Below are 8,603 nucleotides of genomic sequence, written 5' to 3' on the forward strand. Positions count from 1 at the left end.
TTTCAGAATTGGCATGCTTTTCGCTGGTTGCCAATGGCAAATCTTTCCTTCTGAGTCAGATAAAGTTGAAAACTTTGCTGAGATCAACACTTGCTAGCTCTTGCATTTCAAGTGGGCTAGTTAGCCATAGCCTTTGATCTTGAAGGATATAATAGTCCTCACAGAGTTTGTCTCTCATGTTTTTAAGGTTCTTCAAAAGTTAAAACTGCTGTTGTGGGTTTTTTCTACTCCAGCTTGGCTTGTTAGCTGGTATCGTTTGAACCATCTCTCCAGTGACAAGCTGCATCCTAGCATTGCATGAACCAAGCCTTTGTTTTCTTTTTCACAGGGCAGCGAACACAATGAAGCAGAACAGCTGTTACAATGAGCTTGTTCATGTCTACACTATCAGGTTTGTTCCAGTACCTAAATCCTAGCTGCAGCTACTTCTCACAAACTTCCCACATCACATACGGCCTTTTTAAGGAAGACTCGACCGTTAGCTGGTGTCAACCTCAGACATCAGCATCTCTCATCGGTTAATTATAAACATTTATGTGGGTAAAAAGAATGCTTGAATTCGATAATTTTAGACAAACTGGTTATCTTTGACTAATGCTTTTAAAAGGACAGCCCTAGAACAATTTCTTGCTAATGTAGCAAGAAATTGTTTTCTCTCTCTCTCGCTCGCTCGCTCGCTCTACCACCCTCGCTCTCTTTCCGCTGCACTCGCTCCTTGTATCGTGTGATTGGGTTAATTAGGAACCCACCTGCATATTGATTACAGGGTGGTGTTTACCTGTATAAAGGGAAGCCGGTTTTTTTTTGTTGGATCATTCCTCCCGAGCTTCTGGTGCGATACAGCAGTAAATGCTGGCCTATTGGTTAATTTACCGATACAATCGGATTGTGTGACTGCTACAGGTAGGCCTCCTTTCGACCTCTGATTTCTCTCAAAAGTCGGTAACTAGTAGTCATAATTCTGCGGCCCGCTATAGCGCGGCTGTTTCTCTTTTCTTTACTCCAGCTGTGGTGGAGAGACGCGTGAGTTGCGTTCACCGTACAGTACAGCGCCTCCAGTCTTGGGGTAAGCAGCTTATATTATAGCTGCTAGTATTTGTAAATTAGAGACGATTAAGGTTCTTTTTTTGTTTGTAGGGTTTGATTGCTGCCGCACCCTCTCAGGGACCAACTGCCTGATTTTAAGCAAAGAGTCGAGACGCCTGCCTAGCTGCTGTCTTGTCTTGTCTTGCCCTGTTTTATCTTGTGTTCCGATCTGTTGGCCGTCCAGTTTTGTTCCTGCTGCTGGCCTCGCCTCGCCCCTGGGGGCTTTGGGTCTCACGCTAAGCCCCTTTTTGGACTATCGTTTTACTCCAGCTTTCGCGGCTGGTCGGGGCGATCTTCAGCTGCATATTGGGCTGGTGTTACAAAAACTGGTACCGCCTCTCCCTTTCCCTCTCCCAGTTGTGGAGAGCTGCGCGAGACTGAGTAGGGCTACGGACAATCGGAACCAGCACCAGCTGTGGGCTGGCTCGCAGAGCACGAGTATTTCCAATCTGTGCTCTGTGGTGTGTATGTGGGTGTGTTTTATTGCAGGTCTCAGTTTTCCTTTTAATTTTTTTTTTTTTTTTAGTATATAGAGAGCCTCTTTATGTCCCATGCTTTTGTTTTTTTTTTTTTTATCCTGTTTAACGTGTATATCTTGTGCTTTTATTTCAGTGAACTGAGGATCTACCAGCGGCCGTGGGACCTTAGGTGGCGGGTCGTTTTCCACACTTTTGTTGTACAGCACCAGGTGAATAGACTATAGTGGGGGTTTTTTTTGTGTGGTTTTCTTTTGGTCTACCGCTGCTGGTAAGTCCCAGTTGTATGTTTATTTTGTTGTAATTTGGGACACTATTTTAGACATTTAGTGCGCTGTCTTGGTGGTTTTGTTTTTATTTATTTTTTAATAAATAAAATGGTGTTAATACATTGAGCCGGCCTCAGTGTGCATCCCTGAACCTGTGCAAACGTTCTTTTTAATTTCATTTCTAAAGTTCATATTTCCTGGGGGCTAGAATTCCCCCCCAGGTGGCGTTGTCTTATTATTTCTTTCATAACCCCGCCGACCACTTGGTCACACTAACAAGCGCTCCGTGTCAATATTGTGTTCAGCGCTTTTCTCTGCTGCCATCAAGAATCCAATACAATCAGTAACTGGAGCTCTAAATGTGGAAGTCACAAATAGGAATTTAATGTAATTTCCTGAATGCTGAAGAAGCATGAAATTGTTTTGCGTGTTCTATTTATTGTGTGCAGGATGACACCAACATGACCAGTGAGTACTATATGGTGCTAAAGTGTATTCTTTAGCTCCAACTTCGATTACTGGGTAACCATCTCGAATTAATAAAACATCCAGTTCAAATGAATCAATTGTCCCTCAGCAGTGATGTAAAGGCACAAAACTGTCACCTGCTGCTCTTAACACCAAATCTAATTGATTCTAAGTGATATTCTCAACAACATTAAACTGACACTCTCACAGGGCTGTCACAGTAGACTGCATTCATTGAATAACAATGACTTGTGCTGTTGTTTTGGTGTTGTTAACCTTCATGACTTCAGAAGGCAGCAGTGGGTTATGCGAGGGTGGAAAAGCAGTCTCCTATTTCTCTTTCTGCTTCACTGCATGCGGTACCCCCAAAAAGCACTAGCTCCCTACATAATTGATGAAGCACTTGGGAGGTGGGACCCTGCTCTCAAAGTTTCTGTTTTTTGTTTTGTTTTTATGCGGACATTTCCACCTACTTGAACGTCAATACGTGGCTGATCAATGGCGGTTTGAGTGCATCCCGTTTCCAAATTTTACAAAAGCAATTGCTTGAATATAGCTCTTAGAAGATTAACTTCAAACTCTGTACCGACAAGAGTCAGCCAGGATCATTCAACACAAGAAACGTACTGTTAACATGGGCCAACAGTGATATAACACTTACACAAGGGGGCTGCTGACATTTCTCTGCCGTTGCAAAGGTACAAAGCTGCTTTAGAGTGAAATCTCCACAAACTCAATTTTCTCCTTGAAGTTCAAACCAATGCATTAGGCTGTAATTTGACTCTGCATGTGTCTTGATATCTGGAAGCATTGATAGAGTGTGCATTTGCAAATGCATTATGATATCTGCATAAAATACATTCTTTGAACAGCAGTAGGTTTCGGGCCTGTCTTTGACAGGCGAGTGCAAATGACTAGATGAAAGCACACGGCGGAAGAAATTGCTGCCAACAGGCATCAAAACATTTTAACTAACTTTTTTTTTTTTTTTTTTTTAAAAAGTAACTAAAGGGATACAGCGCCTTGGTGCTTCACACAGTACTTAAAGCATTAAGTTTTAGGGGGCTGTTAGAAGAGAAGCATTTATTACCGGTGCAATAATCAGAATACAATGTCCCAGTTGAATTGATTGCTATAACAAGCACTGGCTCTACACTACGTGATGTGGATCATTGCAGCTGTTCTCCATCATTTCCTCCCGTCGGCGCCTTTTGACGGCACATTTACAACTCAACTTTCAAACTGTCTGAGGGGAATTTCTAAGCTGACGTGCCAGATGGTTTGTTGCTTGGAACCATCTGGGTAGCTGTCCTTGGAAACTGTTTGAAAACTTAGCAGGTGATTGGATGAGCCATCTGTCTATCACTATGTTATCACGGGGGAACTTCAACCAATCAAATAAACAAGCCGCTTCTAACAGAGCAGATGGGTGAATCAAACTGCTCCAGTCATTCATACGAAAAACAAAAAGTCTTCAATATTGTATTCATAATCTTATTTTAATAAGGAATGAAACACTTTAGGAGATTTGAAACTCAAAGAGTGAACTGCACACATGAACAAACTCACTTCAGTCTGTCTTTAGTGAACTGTAAATTTGCATAACCCTTGGTTGACGTAAGCTGGACAAAAGAATACTGCATGCTTAGATATCGTTTTTGAACGGAGCCTCATTTGCAACCATAATGCTGCTTGGCCAATGGTCCCTTTTGGTCCAATAATTCTGAGTCTTTTTAGAGTTAATCAGCGCTAAAATTGTTTAGTTAGCCCAGTTTAACCTGCAGGAAATTGTGAACGCCCCTGTAATGTGTTTTACTGTCACAGAGGAAATAAATTCACGATGAGTAGGGAGAAAATCGGCTGTCACAGATGATGAGCTCAGTCTTAAAATGCTAATGCATATGCGGCTCTAAAGACCTCCAGAAACCTTGGGAAAACACTGCAAAAATGAATTTGCTACACTGGCATATGAAAGGAATAAGGCTATTCAATAAATCGATTGAACTAACAAGCATTACCTGTGAGCATTTGATGCTGTCAGATTAATGAAAATGAGCGCATTTCTGAAAGGTGCTGAGGAAAATACAAAACAGTGCCACTCTTATTCTTTAGTTGAGGCAGATTTCAGTTTCAGGGGACAACAAAAATGCCACGCTGTTACTCAGAACAAAAACTGAACATTTTTTTTGGTCTACAACTTATTCAAAAACAAAAAAACGTTCTGTGCCTTCAAAAGACTGTTTCATCTTCATACCTCCAGTCATCAGAGTATGCATGCTGTTACTTTTTTTGCTACTTTAATTAACTCTGTATTTATTAAAAAATGTGAGTTATTTTAGAGTGAATGTTTGTGATCTGCCTGTGAAGAAAGCTCAATGATATGTTTGATATGGATCTTTATTCATTAGCAAAGTCTGGTATTTTCAGCTGCTCCCCTATTTCCCAAGGAGTCACCACAGCAGATGATCATGTTTGATTTGGCAAGTCGGTTGGGCTTCCTGATGCACCCCGTCCATTTATCTGGGCTTCGGACTGGCACTGGGAGTAAACTAGTTTGAGAACCCCCTGAGGCTGGATCTCTATCTCCTCCCAATCTCAAACCAAGGATCTTTTCTATTTGTTTACCTTTCTGTGTAAGATAAGTAAGGTAAATGTGTTGACCACTACACTACGGAGCAAATTTAAAAGCAGAATAAGAGCAAAGGTTCCCCTCCTTACTTTATTTAGACCAACAGTAGCTTTACAGTGTCAGCATTGGCTAGCACTTTAGCACCACACACACATTTTCTTTGTCTTTCGTAAACAAAGTGTGAAGTATTTCAGCTCTTGGTATTCTGCAATCACTAGCATGACAGCGACCCTTTGGACCTCTCATAACTTGCTCTTGTTTCCGCCTCTGTTAAAGTAATGAGAGCTAATTAAAGTAAGCCATGCAAGGACAGAGTCGTAGTCTACAGAATTAACGTCTGGGTCATCAGGGCTTCCAGTGCATCCATGATATCTGGGCCCAGATTTTCACTACTGCATCATTACAGATAGGTTTTTTTTTTTTCCTTCGAAACTATTGTTATCTAATGCATTTTGGCTCATGACATTCCTCTTTGCCCTCCAGATGCAAATGCAACCAAAGTCTGTACCCAGACCCAGGACTCTTCACTGGATATTCATCTGTTTACAAAGGTTAGCAAAACAGCAAAAAACAGACAAAAGATCTAAAATTAGTAGTTGGCCAATTAGCCGTAAAAGCTATTGGGTGGTATGATAGAGATTTTTGGACAAAGACTAAAAGCAAAATCAATATGTGTAAAAGTGCTGAGGAAAACTACCAGTCAGTCACATTCAGTGCTGCAAGCCCTACGTCGAAAGGTCATGAACCTTCAAAAAGCACTGTGCTGTGAGCAGAGATTTTGATTGGTTGAAATAACCTTCTCAGAGGTTGATTTAACAGTGGAAAGGCAGGTAGAGAACTGTGGAAAATTCTTGCAATGGTAATGCACCTACTGACGCGTATTTTCCCAAGAGCTCCATAAGAAATGTCTGTTAACCTAACCTTGTCGGGTATCATAAGACTGACTCCTGAAAGCCGCAAGAGGATAGACTTTTCATCTGTCAGCTACAAAGCAGTGAACTGTGTTGATCCAATCTCACATAACGGCATAACAAATCCAGCAACATCGACCAAATCTTTCAGTTCCAGTTCAAAATAAAATCCAGGGATAACATTTACGGTCAAAGTGTGTGTGTGTGTGTGTGTGTCACTCAAGGGCTTAATCTTATGGTCCTAACTTTAATAGGGCTTTTATTTAACTTTTTCCATATAGCTACCTACAAATAGTGTATTTGTTTTTTGAACAAGCTCAATATTCCCGCATGTAAAGTTTTAGCCTCATAAAGAGCTTTTTCATTAGTCCTGTAACTGTAGATAGCTTTCACAGTTTCTCCCTACTTTACTGTTTTAACGTTCCTGCCTGTATAACACTTTGCACAATAATTCTGGTAATGTCTCCAATAAATCCCCAAAATAATTTGATTGGATAGAAACAGCAGGGAATTCCCTGGAATCAGCTGATATAAACATCAGTGAATATCTGTCACACTTTACATCACACTAAACAAGCAAACATTAAATAATCATTTGAGACACGTTAGCCTTCCAAAAACATCACACCTGCATCGCAGAATGAGTGTTGTGTTTGTAACATGTCAATAATGTATCAGTTTTTTCTTTCTACCTTCACACCTGAGGAACATAAACCAACTGGCAAGACTCCTGTTGTGTTGATTTGGTAAAGAGTTCATGCTGGATCTTCTTCTTGATGCAACCCTCCCTATATTAGGAATGGCTACAAGCCAGTGCACTAAGAGTACACTGGCTTGTGGCCCCCTGTGGGGCAGATAGAGATGGGCAGATTGATCCAAATGTCGATACCAAAGCTGATGCTGGTATCAGATCGAAACTAGGTAATAATAGGGTAGATACGTTGTTTCTATACTTTAAGTTCAGTATGTAACACACTAATTTGTGTCAAAAAAATATTGTTTTGAAAATGAAAAAATATATCTGCATGCATCCATAAATCGTGACACACTGCTCTCCTCTACATAAGCTGCCTTTATAAGTATTGGTATCGACAGCACTTCCCTGTATTCACTTGGTATCGGTTCGATACCAAAATCAGCTGTGTCGCACAGCAGTAGAGGCAGAGCTGAAGATTTTGTTGTGAGTGAGCAGAATGCACAGAAATGATTATATCTTATTTGTTACAGCTGAGGATTTTAGATTTGGAGAGGAAGACCACAGAAGGAGGACCTGCAGAGGTTGGTGTAACAGAAAAGGACGCTAAGGATAAATAAAATGAGATGGAGTCAGGTGATCTGCTGTGGTGACCCCTAAAGGGAGCAGCCAAAAAAAGAAGAATAAGGATAAGACTATCATATCCATCACTGTATTCTTCAGAAAGATAATAAACTGATGTTTACTGCTAATGTAAGCAATATTAAAATAATGTATTTTCTTTTTGTACAAGGAAAAGAACACTTCATCAACAGTGAATCAGCACTGAATCACAGTGCTTTGTATCGCTTTGTACAAGTACTCTATAATTATTGTAAAAAAAAATTAAAAAAAATCTGAATAATAACAATTTGCTGTGCATACAAACTAAATCAATGCCAAATTAAGACAATGTGTTTACAATCCTGCAGTGTTATGACTTTTCCTCCCAGGACGCTGTTGGAGACTTGCAGACACACATGCTATGAGCATTTGTAAGTTGTGCTCAGCTACATTTAAAAAAGTTCAGTGTACAGTATTTGTGAGCTGAATATAAATTGTGGAACCAGTGTGTTAAGTGAGGGAGGGATTGAATTCCAATTGAAAGCTTAAGGCATTGGCTTAGGCTTCATTAAGAATGGCTGGCTCTTCAAAAACAACCGTTCAAATCAGCATGTAATTATTAGGCAAGTGAGAAGAATTCCTAATCCGGGAAGCTGCAGGGCTTCCAGCGCCTATGGCCAAAAAAGGCACAGCAGTCCAGCTACACACTATGGTTCACTTATACATGATCCAGCAGCCTGCATAACAGGGTGCACCCACATCCTATAGTATTCTGCAGGTGTTTGATGAGGAAGCTCAGGAGAAAGTCCAAAAAGGAAAACAAGAACAAAAAGATCTCCATTATTTTTTTATTTGTATTATTTTTTGGTGTCTTTCATATTTCGAGGCTCTCAGAGTAAAGATGGCAAAGATAGTTGGTGTCAGGTGGTGACGCTAATATAAACCTGATGTGTTAAAGCTTTCAAATAAACAAATCAATAATGAATAAATAATTTTCTTTCCTTAAATGGCAACTCAAAAATTCCATTAGCTGACACTCAGCTCATCCTCATTAAAGAAACCATAAATAAAACACGTTCATTAAGGTCCCTCTGTGAACTTGGCAGTGCACTGACTTTGGCATCATCATTATATTAAATAATATTATATCATATTATGTACACTATATACTGCAGTAAATGTATTAAACAGCATAACTAAACTAAATACAGTATGAAAGTTATTATGCAATCTTCCAGTTTATCGTGCGAAGCTAAAATTACCATGAATGGCTCCTTGCCAGGCTGCCAAGCACAGCCTAGTGAAGGAGGTGTTTGTCAAAGCAGAGATCTACAGTCAGTCCATGTTAACTCAGATGTCAAATACTCTATGTTTAAAGCTCAAACTGGCATCCGCTCTCCACCTCCCTAACCTCGGGCTCGCTGCATTATTCATAAAACTTCCAGATACGAGTGAATGGGAGAGAGA

At 40.3% G+C, this 8,603-nt stretch overlaps 1 long non-coding RNA gene across 2 annotated transcripts; it reads left to right on the forward strand.

The window, feature by feature from the left end:
- The first annotated feature begins 671 nt into the window (after positions 1 to 671).
- Positions 672 to 1,927, forward strand: LOC146385733 (uncharacterized). 2 transcript variants are annotated; one of them, XR_014800403.1, is made up of 4 exons: positions 672 to 903; positions 978 to 1,066; positions 1,138 to 1,575; positions 1,699 to 1,927. It is a non-coding gene; the product is annotated as an uncharacterized LOC146385733 (long non-coding RNA). The 2 variants fall into 2 exon arrangements; XR_014800404.1 differs by having other exon boundaries at positions 1,138 to 1,559.
- Positions 1,928 to 8,603: the final 6,676 nt, after the last annotated feature.

Source organism: Perissodus microlepis, chromosome 6 (genome assembly GCF_051167445.1).
Source record: "Perissodus microlepis isolate ML-2025 ecotype Zambia chromosome 6, ASM5116744v1, whole genome shotgun sequence".
NCBI classification, from domain to species: Eukaryota; Metazoa; Chordata; class Actinopteri; order Cichliformes; family Cichlidae; genus Perissodus; species Perissodus microlepis.